Source organism: Urtica dioica, chromosome 1 (assembly GCF_054948205.1).
Source record: "Urtica dioica subsp. dioica isolate 48M chromosome 1, U.dioica_male_clone48M_v1_H2, whole genome shotgun sequence".
Lineage (NCBI taxonomy): Eukaryota > Viridiplantae > Streptophyta > Magnoliopsida > Rosales > Urticaceae > Urtica > Urtica dioica.
Genome location: NC_142756.1, coordinates 32,642,962 through 32,660,378, shown reverse-complemented (window position 1 = coordinate 32,660,378; position 17,417 = coordinate 32,642,962). Strand labels below are relative to the sequence as shown.

Below are 17,417 nucleotides of genomic sequence, written 5' to 3'. Positions count from 1 at the left end.
TATGCAAGCTCCCGAATTTTAAGTATATGTACAAGGGATAGTTTGGGGAGTTCCCATTATTATAGAAGGGTTTGAACCCGGGTGAGTTCCCATTAGCCCACGTCCGGTCTTCGACTTCAGTTCTGTTATTCACATCACCGCCTTGCCCATCTCTACATTACCAAGGGTCATAAAACTATTAGTCGATTGACTCAGTAAGTGGGAGTCTAACCTAGAAAATAAAGCGACTAATGACATGTGATAATATGTGACGTGCAAACAAACACATAAGAATGCATGGATGCAAATCTAACAAGTTCTAGAGCATGACTCGTGTGTACACACTCTAACTAGTACTTGTCGTCTTTAAGGTTACACACATCCCCCGCTATAACCTCTAGAACGACAAGAGATCAACCTTAGACTTCGAGCAGCAATCATCCGGCGGTCTAAGAGTTTTAACATCTGTCTGGGATCCACTAATGGTACCACTTCATTCGACGTTGGCGCCACCCCCAGGCCCTCATAGCCCGTCAAGGTGCATTCTTCAGGCCTTCATAGCCTGGCAATAAAGTCGGGTACGACTCTTGGTCGACTCCCCGAGATATGAGTACTCAGCGCCATCCCCCAGTCCTTCAGAGCCCGTCATGGTTCATTTCCTTTTGGTACCATAGACACAACAATTCTTTAGGGTTCGGTCGGGTACTCTGTAGCACTCAGAGTACACACCTATGCTACTTACAGAAGAGCGACTCGGGTTAAATCCCGAAAGAATTATCATTTCCCTTTTATGCTCGTTAGTGTTTTAAGTTGAAGACTCGGGATATGACTCGCGGTACTTCTACCATCGGCACGAATCCGAGAGTCCAACATGCTCTCCTGTTAACTCAGATCTAGCTAAACTCTATGGTTAGCAGAGGGATCTAACTATAACAAAGTAGCAACGTGGCTGGTTCAAGTTAGCATTTGAACATATGGGTATAAACCGAACTAAGTTTTCCAAAAAGAGTGGCCGAAGCCTTAATCTTTGGTGTTTGTGTCTTTTAAGGCTTTTCATACTCTTTATTATTAACACGTAACTGCACGTAAACAGGATTATTCCCTTGGTAAGTAGTTGACTTATGTCTCCACACTTACCTGGAATAGGTCGTTAGAAAGTTCGACGACTTCCGGCGATTTCTTGATTTTCACGCTCTCCGTGATACTTGACACTTGTCGAAACGTCAAAAGAACTAGTATTTGAGGTTGAAAGTCCGTTAGTTATTGGATTTGAGATTACTTGAAAAATATGGGGTTCGTTGTCGAGATTAGGTTCGAGTCGGTTCGGTATTCGAGAATTCAATTTATTATTCTCCGGTTTTTTGGGAGTTAAACTTATTCAAGACTCATATACTTTCATATCGAGAATGATACGAAATGAAATTCAATAATAATTATGAGTCTTAAATAAGTTAATTAATCCGAAATTAAAATAACCGAGAATTCTAAAATGAATAATTAAATTAAATTCTCGAACGTTATTAAATAAATAATCATAAATTATTTATTTAAATAAATGAAATACATGACAGTAACCAACTGAGAGTATTTAAACGCTATAAGCGATTTAAAAAAAACTCACGAGTTAATCGAGCTTTAATTTCGATAACTCTTCCTTGAAAACTTCAAAAATCCGGCTTCGTCGCCTTTGACTCGTCCGGTTCCCCCTCGTCCGTTCAAATCTGTCATCAAACCGCGGAATCCGACATCGAGTTAATTCCTCAAATTCCAAACTCATATGAATTCCGAAATTCCAAATCCGACCTCTCGACTCAAAAACCCGAACCCAAACAAGTCAAGCAACCAAACACGGTTCCAAACTAACTTGTCATGAATCCTTAGACTTGTCATTAAATCTACTTTTCAAATTCAATTCTCACGTCTCAAAATCCCTAACAATCCAGAATAACTCAACATCACAAAACAGCCAAAGCAAATTACCTAGCCAAACAAGTCTCACGGCCAAACAAAAGAATGCTCACGGCCAAAGGCACACACGGCCAAAAATTTCAAACACACGTTCATAAATTCCAGCTTCAATACCCTGTTTTCAAAAATTCATAACTCACTCAATTCTCAACGGATTTACACGTTGTTGGTCATTTTCGAAACCTCATAACGTCTATTATCCAGGAAAAATATCAACAAATCTAAATTAAATCGGTACCGAACTGTCCACGTCAATTTACAGAGGCTGTTCACAGCGAGCTCAAAATCCTCAAATAATTCAAAATCGACTCAATTACACAAATCCGAGCTAGGAACATCATTAATCAAGTCCAACAACCAAATAAAACCCATCAATTCCACTGATTTTGACCCGGAATCAAAAAGCCCCAAATCAATGAACCCTAATTTCGAGTTCTTCAATTCAGCCATATCAATTCTTACCTCTAATCTGCTCTCCGGTGTGCTCTCACCTTGTTCCCAGTGTCCTATCTCAGTCAGCGGCCACGGCGGCTCGGCGGCGGCGACTCTTCTCCTCGGCGAGGCGAGCGCGCGGTGGCTGTGAGCCGCGCGAGAGGTAGAGCGACGATGGAGAGGAAGAAGAAGAAGAACGAAGATGAGTGAGGGTGGTGATGGGGTTGAGTGGCCGAGAGAAATGGCTTGGGTGGTTGTTGTTTTCGATTTTTTTTTCCTCTGTTTCTTCTTGCAGGAAATCGCGCGTGGAGATGGAGAAGAAGGAGAAAAATGACGTGAAGAAGATAAGCAAGAGAAAGGGATTTTTTAAGCTGATAACCTTAAGAAAGGTAAGCTTTTAACTCATGACCCTCTTCTGTTAACATAATATTTTTTATTTATTTATTTTATTTGTTTTTTCGAATTTACGAAAATAGCCTCTTAAAACCCATCCCATTTAAACGAGGGTAACGAACCAAACCCCCGCTGAAACCCCCAGACCTTTAAAAACCAAACCCCCGCTGAAACCCATCCCCCAAAACCCTCCCAAATACACCTAAGCCGCTCTCGGTGGAAGAAGCCGGTGGGATTCGGCGGCGCTCTATTACGCCTGCCTCGCCGGCCATCTCGACACCGCGAGGCTTCTTCTCGAGTCCGGCAGGATCTGCTCCGAGCACACGTTCGACGGTCACTACGCCGCTCTGAACCTCATAGTCCGAAAGCTTCTCAAGTCGTTTGAGGCTCGTCCTCCTCCGCTCCCGCCGCTCAACGCCGCCCTCCGAGACCTCTTCCTCGCTTCGCCGCCCAATCTTCCTCCGCTGCTTCCACTCGCCGTCTCCGCAGGTATATCTATTGTAGTAAACTAGTTATAGTGTGTTTTTTAGGTTGTGAATCTATTAAAACATGATTTGAGCGTAATGTTATAATCACTCTAAAAAAAAGTCACAAATTGTTGATAAACCTTGCTACAATTTATTGTTGCTCAGCTCATCACAGAATTCATCAGGGAAGACGATGGTGCAACATGAGCGCTTAACTTGTTAAAACAAAACAATGTTGGTTTTTGGAAAACATATTGAAAGATGAAAAGAATTAAGTTTTTGGGAAAAGATCAAAACATGATTTGAGCTTTTCGTAAGTTTTAATTACCTATCGACCGAATGTTTTTTGTTACTTGAGGATATTTAAGTATTGTTTGGAGTTTGATTAGTCTGGTTATAGAAAGAAAATGATGCGTTGAAATCTGTTTAACAAGAACAATGCAATTTTTTTTGCTGTACACAAATTATTTTAGATTCACAAGATCTTAGATTCACCATTTATTTTCTCGGTTCCGTATATCTTCACGAAGCAATTTTCCGGGGAGAATTTCTTAATGAGCTTTCAGAGCCTTTTTTTAAGCCGTTCTAGTTTTACATTTTTTTTCTCTTTATTTAAATCGCATAAGCATTGAAATTTCGTCTATTTGAATGTAGATCACAAAAAAATATGTCGATACCAGAATTTGAAGATGACTCGGAAACAATAGGTTCAACGCCACCAAATTTACATAATAATGTCGAGCAGGTATGACTTTTTTATACTTTTTTCTTGCTTGATATGATATGAATAAATACTCAAATAAAAGTATATGAATTACAGGTTCCGGATGCCGCTCGTCCAATATTCAAATTGGATGTCGATAGAAGAAACATCAAATGTAAAAGTGGAGTAAAATGTCGATTGGCCGAAACTGTGGATTTCCTAACAGAAGTGTTGAAAGACTATCCTGAAGGTTTGCAATGGTTTAAGGATTCTCAATTCGGCCACTTGTTCGATGTTCCAAATCATTTGGAAACCAATTTGGCGGCGATGTGGATGATGTTATGTCGAGAGGTGGAGACAAAAAAAGAACATGAAAGTTGGTTTGTCGTAAATGGCATACCTATCCGATTCTCTTTGATGGAGCACGCTTTAATATCCGGCTTGAAATGTTCAAATTATCCCGATGGTTGGAAAGATTTTGGAAGCGGAGCCTTTAGAGAATATGTTAACAATACTTGTAGGACCATTTGGATGTTTACATATTTGACTTAGGCTCATTGAATATCTATAAATTATATTCAGTTGGATCAGTTGGAAGTAGCAGTAGGACTGGTTGGACATGTTATATCACACTTGAGAGGATTTAATATTTTATAAATTATAAACAGTTGTACCAGTTGGACCTGTTAACTATAGCAGTAGGACCCAGTCGGGCATTTAAAAATTATAATCATTTGGACGAGTCGAACATGTTAACAACACTTGTAGGACCATTTGGATGTTTACATATTTGACTTAGGCTCATTGAATATCTATAAATTATATTCAGTTTGATCAGTTGGAAGTAGCAGTAGGACTCGTTGGACATGTTATATCACACTTAAGAGGATTTGATATTTTATAAATTATAAACAGTTGGACCAGTTGGACCTGCTAACTATAGCAATAGGACCAGTCGGGTATTTAATAATTATAAACATTTAGACCAGTCGAACATGCTAATGATAGCAGTAGAACCGATTGGATATATTAGACTTTGAACAATTTGGATGTTAACAAATTTTACTTAGTAGGACGAGTCGAACATGTTAACAATACTTGTAGAACCATTTGGATGTTTACATATTTGACTTAGGCGCGTTGAATATCTACAAATTAAACTACTATGACTAGTCAATCATATTAATAAATGATATGAAATAGTTGAATAATATATAAATTCAATATTCATATGAGAATAACATATTGAAGATAAACATACTATTAATATTGTATAAATATATTCTAAAGTTTTGTATATCCTAAATTTGATTAGTATTGGGTGATCTCACAAATTATTATCATCATTATTGTTAGTGGATCTTGTCATTTGACTAAGAAGAATGTCATTCCTACTAATTGCATTATTAGTGCATGTTTTTATTTTTATTTTTTATTGTGCTAAGTTTTATGTTTTTAAGAACTCTAAATAATTATCCAATGTATGAATCAAGTATTTTATTAAGTTGATAACAAAAATCGAACTAGTGTACAGTTGGACATGATAAAGTTCACGAGTATGACCGGTCTGACCAGTCGGATATGGCAAATAACATAATTTGGACTAGTCAGACTAGTTGGACCAGTCGGATCGGTTGGACATGGTAAAGCACATCAGTAGGACCAGTTTGACATGGTAAAACACAACAGTTGGACCGGTCTGACCAGTCGGATATGAAAAATGATATAATTTGTATGGACTATTCAGACTAGTATGACCAGTCGGATCGGTTGGACATGGTAAAGCACATTAGTAGGACCAGTTTGATATGGTAAAACACAACAGTAGGACCGGTCTGACCAGTCGGGTGTGGCAAATAACATAATTTGGACTAGTCAGACTAGTTGGACCAGTCGGATCGGTTGGACATGGTAAAGCACATCAGTAGGACCAGTTTGACATGGTAAAGCACAACAGTAGGATCGGTCTGACCAGTTGGATAGACTGTTGGACCAGTTGAACCTGTTAAAAATAACAACAAAAAATTGACCAATTTTTTTTCCAAGTTCCAAATTCAAAATAAAATAATAATATAATAACAACAAAAATAACAACGAAAAATATTTCAAATAAAGAAATGGACCATTCATATGAGCCTTCATCTTTCTTTTTCCACTCTCCGTCATATAAAAAATAAATAACAACCTCAACCATCGTACCTATAAAAATGGAACGAGTTATAAAAGAGGAATTGCATCATATAAAAAAAATAACATTAGATTCATAATATAAATTCAAATACTAAAATAATTAATTTATGTCATGATAAGATAACTAACACATTCACCTATAAAAAAACTGTGATAAAATTATTGGTTACTAAAAAAATTTAAAATGATAAATTTTTATGGGTTAGTGGTCTCACAGACCGGTCCAACTGGCCCGAACGGTCCAACTGGCCCGATCGGTCCAACTGGCCCAACTAAACAAGCTCCAGTCGACCCAGTTGGACCAGTTGACTACTGTTCGTGTTCAAAACTTAGGAATCGCGAAAATCATGAAAACTTGAAAATTTTCATAATTTCTCATTTATTATTGATTATGGATTTAGAGAGTAATGTTACTATTTTAAATATTTTGTAGTGAAAGCATCGGGTATCCGTAAGCATCTTTAACATTACCATAAATTTCTTACCGGAGATGTTGGCGGCGGAGGTCGTCGGAATCGATTACGATGGAGGTTGCTGAAGAAGTTGACGGTAAAGGTCGCCGGAGATGGCGACGGCGACGACGACGTTGGAGCTTGGGGAATAGGGCTGCATTTTTTTTTCGTTTTTTTATTAGGCTTTTTTTAAATAAATAATTATTAACTTCTTATAAAAGAAAAGGGTATTTGTGTGATATTATAACTTTCATTTAAAGAGGAGGTCATGGACTTAAATTTTGTTAAGAAAGAGTCATTGATTAAAAAAAAATCCATTTTAAGGTTAAAAAACAAAAGGACCCAAGAGAAAGAGTGGGGGTGAGGTGGCCGCGTGGGAGTGGAGAGAAAAAGAGGATAAGAATGCCATGTGGCACTCCCACATCTTGTCACACGTCTCCAAAAACAACCCGTAAAAAAACTTTTTCTTTCACTCTCGTCCCTCACTTTGTTGCACTTTAATCCTTTCCAAATAAATCCTCTCAAACTCGTCCTTAATTAATAAAAAAAATAATCTTGAAAAATAATAGAGAATTTCTTATTAATTCCCGTTATCTTAAATATATTTAAGGGATTTCGAAATTTATTTTCACTCTTGAGATTTCCAATCTCTGAGTATGTTCCGAATACTTTTATTCGGAAAATAATATCGAGTTTACTCGAATATCCTTATTCCGAAATTTTATCGACCTTAAATATATTTATGATTATTATTTTTTTTCCAAGATATTTAAAATTTAAGGACGTCTCATGTGCAACAAGAATTTGATTCAAAATAAAACTCGTTTATTTTATTCAAATTCACAAGTCGAGCGTTGCAAAAGTTTGTATATTACAATCCATACCCCCTTATAAGAGTTTCGTTCTCGAAACTTAGAACAAGGCAGGGTATTTCTTTTGCATTTCGCTCTCAAGCTCCCAAGTAGCTTCTTTTGCGGAGTGTTTCTTCCTTAGCACTTTGACTAGAGGTATAATCTTATTCCTCAAGACTTTCTCCTTGCGATCTAGGATTGCAACAGCTGGTTCTTCATATCTGATGTCAGGAGAAATCTCAACCTCTTGATCTTGTAGTATATTAAGCAGTACTAAGCGGGTTCCGTAGGATACAAGTCAGTTAGAGTTAGTTATGACTTGGACGGCTGAGATCAGTCCAAGCCGTCTGTATTTATATCAAACAGTGTATGTGCAATACTCAATCAAGTCAATACAATTCAGTTGGCTCAATCTCTCTCTATCTCTCTCTCTCTCTCTCTCTCTCTCTCTCTCTATCAAGTTTGTTACGTTTGTTATGGTATCAGAGCGAGTTTGTTGAAATCGAGCTTCAAGCAACAATGGCGTTTTTTAGTGGATCTCCGATCTCCAGCGATCCTCAAGGACAAGCTTCCTCAACTCAGATGCAGATCTATCAGAATTTCGTTCCTCACGTCAATCCACTCAGTCTCCGACTAGATCGGAACAATTACCAGTTCTGGAGCACTCAAGTCGTCTCCACAGCTCGAGCTCATGGACTCGAAGGTTTCCTTCTCGGAACACTTCCATGTCCTCCTCAGTCACTGCAAGTCTCAGGCGTCAATGGCGAGTCAACCACAGCGCCAAATCCAGAGAACGTTCTCTGGCTTCGACACGACCAATTTCTTCTCAGCTGGCTTTTCGCTTCAATTTTGGAAAGCATGCTAGGTCATGTCAATCGATGTGTCAACTCAGCATCGGTGTGGTCTACACTTGGTCAGATCTTTCAGACAACTTCAAAGGCAAGAGTCATGCAATTGCGCTTTGCACTGCAAACAATGAAGAAAGGAAATCTGAGCATTGATGAGTATATACTCAAAATGAAGACGATTGCTGACAATTTGAGTTGTGCTGGCTCAGTAATCAGAGATGATGATCTGATTCTCTATGTACTCGGAGGATTAGGATCGGAGTACGAATCAGTTGTTGTGAATCTCACCAGCAGATCAGATCCTCTGTCGCTACCTGAAGTTCAATTTGCACTCCAGTCACATGAGATGCGAATTGAAACACAGAATTCTGCAGTCTCAGCAGATTCTTTTGGATCTCCGATGGCGAATGTAGCTCAAAGAGGAGGACGAGGCAACTATGGTGGCCGGAACAACCGAGGATGTGGCCGTGGAAGATCTGGAGGACGCGGCAACAATGGATCTAGACCTACATGTCAGCTGTGTGGCAGAGTTGGTCATTTAGCACTGAAGTGCTTTCATCGGTTTGATCTGGCGTTCCAAGGATCAGCTCCACAAGGCTCATCTCAAGGCATGTCTCCACAAGGTCATAATGGCTCTCAAGGACGAGGAATGGCTTCAACACAAGCACATGTGGTCACCAGCCAAGATGATCAATCAAATCAGGAGTGGTTCCTTGACAGTGGGGCTACAAACCATGTGACCTCAGATCTCTCCAACATCAACCTCCAGGCTGACTACAAGGGTAAGAACAAGCTCATAGTAGGTAATGGCTCTTCTTTACCTATTTTACACATAGGAGATTCAACTTTAAAGGTCAATCAAAACAACTTACTGCTGAAAAACATCCTACATGTTCCCAACATCACCAAAAATCTCTTAAGCATATCCCAATTCACAAAACACAATAATGTGTTGATTGAGTTCTATGATGATCAATGTCTTATTAAGGACAAGGATTCGATGAGAGTCTTGCTGGTGGCAGCGCTTAAAGATGGCTTATATCAGCTTGATCTCTCACAATTGGATGCCCCTCTCAAGCCAAATCTTCGTGCCTTTGTATCTTCTCTTAATGGAAATCTGTTTTCTGATTGTAGTGTTGTCTCAGAAACTTCAAAGTCTCTTGTGTGTAATCAGTCTAGTGTGTGCAATTGTACAAATAAACACAGGTCTACAGTAAAGTCAGAGTCTAGTTTTGAGTCACATGTGTGCAATACTTCAAGTAATTCTAGTGTTACTGATGTAAACACTTGGCATAAACGCCTTGGTCACACATCAAAATCTGTTCTCTCAACTGTTCTCAAAGCTGTAAATTGCAACACTAATGTCAATAAACTTTTGTTCTGTCCTGACTGTGCTATTGGCAAATTGCATCAATTCCATTTTTCCAAAGTTGAAACACACACACAAGCACCTTTTGATCTGATTCACTCGGATTTGTGGGGTCCCTCACCTGATACATCTGTAGATGGCTACAAATATTACATCCATTTTGTAGATGACTACACAAGATTCACCTGGATTTTTCCCATAAAAACCAAAAATGAAACATGTGCCATAGTTACCAGATTTACCACCTACATAGAAAGACAATTCAACACCAAAATCAAAGCCATACAGACTGACCGGGGTGGGGAATATAGAACTCTAGTACCTATCCTACAACAACTTGGCATAACCTTTAGACATCCCTGTCCACACACACACCAACAACATGGAAAAGCCGAAAGAAAACATCAACACATCACTAAAATGGGACTCACCTTTCTTGCCACAGCCAAACTCCCATACAAGTTTTGGTGGGATGCTTTTGTCACATCTGTCTTCACCATAAACATGCTACCATCACAAACCTTACACAACAAGTCACCCTTTGAATTGCTTCATGAATATAAACCAGATTAGAATTTTCTGAAAGTGTTTGGATGTGCATGTTGCCCATATTTGAGACCATACAATCAAAACGAATTAAGGTACAAGTCATCAATGTGTGTGTTCCTTGGGTACAGCCCACTTCACAGAGGGTACAGGTGTCTTCATTCCTCTGGAAGAATCTACATTGCTCGCAGTGTGTTGTTTGATGAGTCAAATTTCCCTTACAATGATCTGTTTTCTCAGCAAATAACTAGAACCAGTTCAGTGTCCACTGGTCCAATACCTGGTCCCATTTTTGTCACTCCAGACAGTTCAAATCCCACACACCAGTCTCTCAGTCCTGGTCAAACTCATCAGCCTCTCAGTCCTGGTCAAACTCATCAGCCTCTCAGTCCTGGTCAAAATCAGGGACCACCCCACTCTCCCCCGAGCACTCAATCACATATCAACAACACAACTCACACAGCAACTCAACCAGTCACACATGATTCCTCACACACACATCAAGCACACAACACTCATAGTCACAACCTACAAATTGTCTTACCTTTTTCCACATCCACTGAACTACCCCCGCATACACACCCAATCATCCCTCATAGTAGTTCTCAACAATCACACACACAACCAAATTCACATCACATGCTCACTCGGTCAAAAACTGGATCCCTTAAACCAAGGACTTTTAATGTTGAATCATCTATGTGTGATATATTTGAAGAACCAGTTACTGTATATGATGCCTTGTCTAACCCTCAGTGGAAAGCTGATATGGATGCCGAGTTCAATGCCTTGCAGGAGAATCAGACCTGGTCCCTAGTACCTGCAGATCAAGCATCAAACATTGTCTCCAACAAGTGGATCTTCAAAGTGAAGCAAAACTCTGATGGGTCATTAAACAAACTCAAAGCTCGATTGGTGGCTAGAGGATTCGAACAAACTGCGGGTGTGGATTTTTTTGAGACATACAGTCCAGTGGTGAAGCTATTTACACTGAAAATAATCTTCAGTGTAGCTGTGACCTATGGCTGGGACATCAAGCAGCTCGATGTCAACAATGCCTTCCTCAATGGCATTCTACATGAAGAAGTCTTCACATATCAACCAGAGGGTTTCGTCGACAAGTCCAAGCCAACTCACATTTGCAAGCTGCATAAAGCTCTATATGGGCTAAAACAGGCCCCAAGAGCCTGGTATGATCAACTCAACACAACACTCCTAAACTGGGGATTCAAAAATTCAGTGTCAGATATATCACTTTTCATATACAAGAAGGACAAAACCTGCATTTATCTACTGGTATATGTTGATGATATTCTGATAACTGGCAATGATCAAGACCTGATAGCCAAAGCAATCTCCGACCTTCACAAGTCCTTCAAACTGAAGAGCCTTGGGTCAGTCAGCTTCTTTCTTGGATTTGAAGCTACCAGAGATGACACAGGACTCAACCTCACTCAGAAAAAGTACCTCAGAGATCTCTTGGCCAAGACAAACATGAGTGATGCAAACTCCAGTCCTACACCTATGTGTTCAAATGCCAAACTCTGTAAAGGAGATGGAGAACTATTTGAACACCCGTCGCTGTATAGGAGCATCGTTGGATCACTACAGTATCTGACCATGACCAGGCCAAATATCTCTTTTGCTGTAAACAAGTTGAGCCAATATCTTCAAGCCCCCACAGTGACACATTGGGCAGCATGTAAGAGGCTACTAAGGTACTTGGTTGGCACTCCAACACAGGGTCTGCGGTTCACCAAGACACCAACCCTGAGTCTCACAGCCTTCGCAGATGCTGACTATGCGTCAAACCTCGATGATAGAAGATCAACAACAGGAGCGTGTGTCTTCCTTGGGCGAAATCTCATCTCCTGGTTCTCAAAGAAGCAAGATGTAGTGTCCAGAAGCTCTACAGAGTCAGAGTATCGTGCCTTAGCCACAGCAACAACAGAAATCATATGGCTGCAATCACTATTCAAAGAACTTGGAGTCCAACTTGATCGAGGTCCTGCGGTGATATGGTGTGATAACATGGGAGCAGGGTCCTTGGCTGCCAACCCTGTGTTTCATGCCAGGACAAAACACATTGAAGTCGATGTACACTTCATCAGAGAGAAGGTAGCGTCTGGTGTGGTTGAAGTGAGATATGTCCCTACAACTGAGCAGATAGCTGATATGTTCACAAAGCCACTCACCATACCTCAGTTTACGTTCTTGTCTGACAAACTAAACATGATTTCACACCATGTATAGTTTGAGGGGGTGTATTAAGCAGTACTAAGCGGGTACCGTAGGATACAAGTCAGTTAGAGTTAGTTATGACTTGGACGGCTGAGATCAGTCCAAGCCGTCTGTATTTATATCAAACAGTGTATGTGCAATACTCAATCAAGTCAATACAATTCAGTTGGCTCAATCTCTCTCTATCTCTCTCTCTCTCTCTATCAAGTTTGTTACGTTTGTTACAGTACATGTGAAGGATCAGACATGTATTTCCGCAACATCGATACATGAAACACATCATGAAGGTTGGACATAGACGGTAGTAGGGCTAGGCGATACGCTGCCTTGCCTACTCGTTCCAGAATCTCTAAAGGTCCAACATATCTCGGGCTGAGCTTTCCTTTCTTCCCGAATCTCATGACACCACGCATCGGAGAGACTTTAAAAAAGACTTTCTCTCCTGCCTCAAACTCTAGAAGTCTTCTACGCTTATCTGCGTAGTTTTTTGACGACTTTGTGATGTCTTCATTCGGACTTGAATTTTCTTGATCGCTTCGGTGGTCCGCTCGAGCAATTCTGGCCCGATGAACTCGCTCTCACAAGCTTCATCCCAATGAACTGGCGAGCGACACTTTCGCCCATAAAGAGCTTCATAGGGTGCCATCCCAATCGTCGCTTGGTAACTGTTGTTGTACGAGAACTCAACCAAGGGAAGATAACGACTCCAAGAGCCGTGGAACTCCAAAACACACGCTCGGAGCATATCATCTTACACTTGGATCGGGCATTCACTTTGGCCATCACTTTGGGGATGAAATGCAGCGCTGAATTTCAGCCGCGTCCCCAAATGTTGTTGAACACTCTTCCAAAATTTGGACGTAAAACGACCATCACGGTTAGATACGATTGAGCTAGGAACTCCATGTAGACGAACAATTTCTTTTATGTAGAGTTCAACGACATTATCCATAATGTGAGTGGTGTTGACGGGAAGAAAATGAGCTGATTTGGTCAACCTGTCGACAATGACCCAGACTAAGTCGTGACCAGCTGTGGTTTTTGGCAAACCTGACACGAAATCCAACGTTATATGCTCCCACTTCAACTGTGGAATCTCAAGTGGTTGCAGCAGTCCAGCTGGTTTTTGATGCTCTGCCTTAACTTGTTGATACATCTTTGTCACACCTGGATGTACCGAATATGGTGTCCCGTGAGCTTCTACCATCAATTGCTTTCTGACTTCCTCGTTGGATGGTATAAAAACTCTTCTGTTGCACCTTAGAACCTCGTTCTCATCCAACTTAAAGTCACCCTCTTTACCATTTTGAGCCTCAAACATCTTCCCAAAAAGATATTCGTCTGCGTACTGACCATCTTTGATATGTTCCAGCAATATCGGACGTACGTTGAGAGCAGCTAATCTCCCAGTGATCAGCTGAAGTTCTAGTTGCTGAACATCATCCTTCAATTGAAGAGATGTTTCAACCAAACTTGCTAAGGACGCTACAGATTTACGGCTAAGTGGAGAGAAAAAGAGGATAAGAATGCCATGTGGCACTCCCACATCTTGTCACACGTCTCCAAAAACAACCCGTAAAAAAACTTTTTTTGTCACTCTCGTCCCTCACTTTGTTGCACTTTAATCCTTTCCAAATAAATCCTATCAAACTTGCCCTTAATTAATAAAAAAAATAATCTTGAAAAATAATCGAGAATTTCTTATTAATTCCCGTTATCTTAAATATATTTAAGGGATTTCGGAATTTATTTTCACTCTTGAGATTTCCAATCTCCGAGTATGTTCCGAATAATTTTATTAGGAAAATAATATCGAGTTTACTCGAATATCCTTATTCCGAAATTTCATCGACCTTAAATATATTTATTATTATTTTTTTCCAAGATATTTAAAATTTAAGGACGTCTCATGTGCAACAAGAATTTGATTCAAAATAAAACTCGTTTATTTTATTCAAATTCACAAGTCGAGCGTTGCAAAAGTTTGTATATTACACGAAGTCACTACGTATGAATTCCATCATGCTTAAATCAATCTTGAAATGAGACATGTCATTTCATAGCTCAAGTATTCTCATTTGAGAAAGTCAGAGTTTGGATTAACTATGTGATTCTGAACAGGACCTATTGGTGAAGTACTAAGTCATGAAGATGTCATGAGTAACTTTTTGAAGATCTCATAGATATGGAATTCATGTACAAGATTGCCGAAATGCAATGTATATCACCTCATGCTTTGTTCCTTGGAATGTGAATAAATGAACTGGCCAGTGTCCAAATTGAGTCACGAGTCTTTTGGATGAATCAATGTCACTTGTTAGCTCCTCGTCAATACATTGTTTTTAACTTATTCACAAGCGACAAAGGAGTTGAGGAAATAACAGCTAGAAGGGTAAAATGGTATTTTTGTAAATCCCGACTAGCTGATGATATTCATGAAGGGTAAACATAGATTATATTAAGTGGATCCAATCATCACAATTAATTTGAATTCTTGAGTAAAAAATAAATTCATTTGAACAAAGATTCTCAGTGTCAACTCTTTAGTGGAGTTTGTTGACATTAAGCTAAACTTGGAAAAGGTTTGTAACTTTTGAGTCCAAGTACGTTAGCTCAAGCTTTGTTCATTTGGATCCATGAGGTCACTATCACAAGTCATATCGAGTAGGATTAGTTAAATTAAAAGCTAAGTCAAAACAAGAACGAGACAAGTTTTACGAAAATTGTCTAAAGGGTATTTTTGTCCTTTTGGACATAGGACGAAATGAATGTCAATAAATTTTTTGACATTGTCATATGATGACAAATTCGACACGGCCATTTCAATATATTTGGGCCTTGAGGATTAATTTCATTTCATGGAATTTTGCTTGAAAATTCTTAGTGGGCTTTTCTTATGTTGTCGTGAACAAATGAAGAAACATCTAAACGTTCAAGCAAGAGCGAAAGAGAGACCATTTTTGTGCATTGATGTATGAAGATACTTGCAAAAAGAAAAAGAGGAAACAAACTTCCTCTATAAGGAAATAGGGTGGGCGGCATACATAAGGCAAAAGAGAAGCAAATCAAAAGAGGAAACAAATCCATGGTCTTCTAGAAGACATGTTGGCCGTGTGACTTAAAGAGAATAAAGGCAATATTTGCTCATGAATATGTGATATTCTATAGAAGAGGAAACTACCTTGTTGAAGGTAATCCATCTCCTATAAATAGGGCCCTCATTTTCATTGTTTTCTCATTCCAAAGTTTTAGAGATTAAGAGCTTCTCTCTCTAAAACCTTGGCCGCCCATCTCCCCCTCTCTCTCTAGTTCCTTTCGTTTTTGTTTTGGCACCTAGGTCCACATTTGACCTAGTGTTTTAGCTCTTCGACTCTTAGACTTATTCTTGAGTCGTTGTGTTTAAAAGTGTCCACACACTAATTCCTTCTTATCTGGAGTGATTTATGTGATAGAAACCTGTTGTCAATGGTGCCCACAAGAAGAGTTGTAGTCTTTATTTTGTACATTTGATGTAATAAAGTCTCACGAAGACTCTTGCTTGTAATTCCTTATTCATTAATAAAAAGTTGAAACGTTCATTCATTCTTCCTTGTATGTTTGAAGCTTTATGATAAAACACTAGTCTTTAGTTCATAAAAAAACTAAACAACTTACGAAGAGACAAATGTAGATTTGCATGAACAAACTCTTCATAGTTTGCTTAAAATGATATCTTCGCAATCTAAGGGTCAAAGGACTATTGACCTCAGTATGATTGTTAGGAGAATCTATGATGTCTGGTTATGGGGCATTGAGAGTTGGAGACTCTATAGTTCTTCTAGGTATCTTCCGAAGGTACTGAATTGACCAGTGCACTTCTAGAGATAAAATAAGAACAAACCATTTAACCTTTTATGTCTCGAAGTCACTACATATGAATTGCATCGTGCTTACCTTAATCCTGAAATGAGACATGCCATTTCACAGCTTACGTATTCTCATTTGAGAAAGTCAGAGTTCGGACTCACTATGTGATTCCGAACAGGGCCTTTTGGTGAAGTACTAAGTTGTGAGAATGTCATGAGTAACTTTGTGAAGTTCTCATAGATATGGAATTCATATACAAGATTGCTGAAATGCAATGTATATCACCTCATGCTTTGTTCCTTGGAGTGTGAATAAATGAACTGGCCAGTGTCCAAATTGAGTCTTGACTCTTTTGGATGAAACAGTGTGACTTGTTAGCTCCTCGTCAATACATTGTTTCTAACTTATTCATAAGCGATGATATTCATGAAGGGTAAACATAGATAATATTCAGTGGATCCGCTCATCATAATTTGGTTGAATTCTTGAGTAGAAAATAAATTCATTTGCCAATTCCCTTGCACGTAGCATATTCTGGCTTGGGATTGGTCTCCGGCCATAATCTCAATTCCCTCTTGTTGTCGCACGAAAATGAACAACTATTTAAAACCTCGGGCGGTTCGATCCAAGGCCGGACCAAGTGATCGCACCCGGGCCAAGAGTGTGAACTCGATAGTCTCGAGCTAGGGTTCTCTCCGATCAACCCGCCTCTCGGGAGAGGTAGGGGGTGAGGAGGATGAGTGACCGTGCCTTGGTTGTCGGCTGCCTACGTACCCGTGCGTGGGATCAGGTCAGAACGTAGTTCAAGCGTGTGTGACGCAGTATGAGGCGTGGAGCCTTGGTGAAGAGGCGTGCTCGACGAAGGAAACGGGGCGCGAGAAGTCCTCGGCAGCGTCTCAGAACTTCGGAGATCGCGTACGCGTCTAGCGTGTTAGACGCGCAAGGGTAGCTCTAGTTGAGAACCCTAGGGCCGTGCTTGAGCACCGGAGAACGTTCGGTCAAAGGGAGCGACGTCCGGGAAGTTCCCGTGAGTGCTTCGGGACCTTTGAGAACGAGGGAGAGAGAAGAGAACCTGCTTCAGGCCAAATATGGCATCCAGAGAAGCAGAGAAATCGAACGTGTCGATAAGAGA

General features: G+C 39.9%; 1 long non-coding RNA gene across 1 annotated transcript; it reads right to left on the bottom strand.

Moving 5' to 3' along the window:
- Positions 1 to 5,455: 5,455 nt before the first annotated feature.
- Positions 5,456 to 6,912, bottom strand: LOC149407900 (uncharacterized). The gene is made up of 3 exons (XR_016296957.1): positions 6,618 to 6,912; positions 6,066 to 6,141; positions 5,456 to 5,944 (listed from the first exon to the last, which is right to left on the bottom strand). It is a non-coding gene; the product is annotated as an uncharacterized LOC149407900 (long non-coding RNA).
- Positions 6,913 to 17,417: the final 10,505 nt, after the last annotated feature.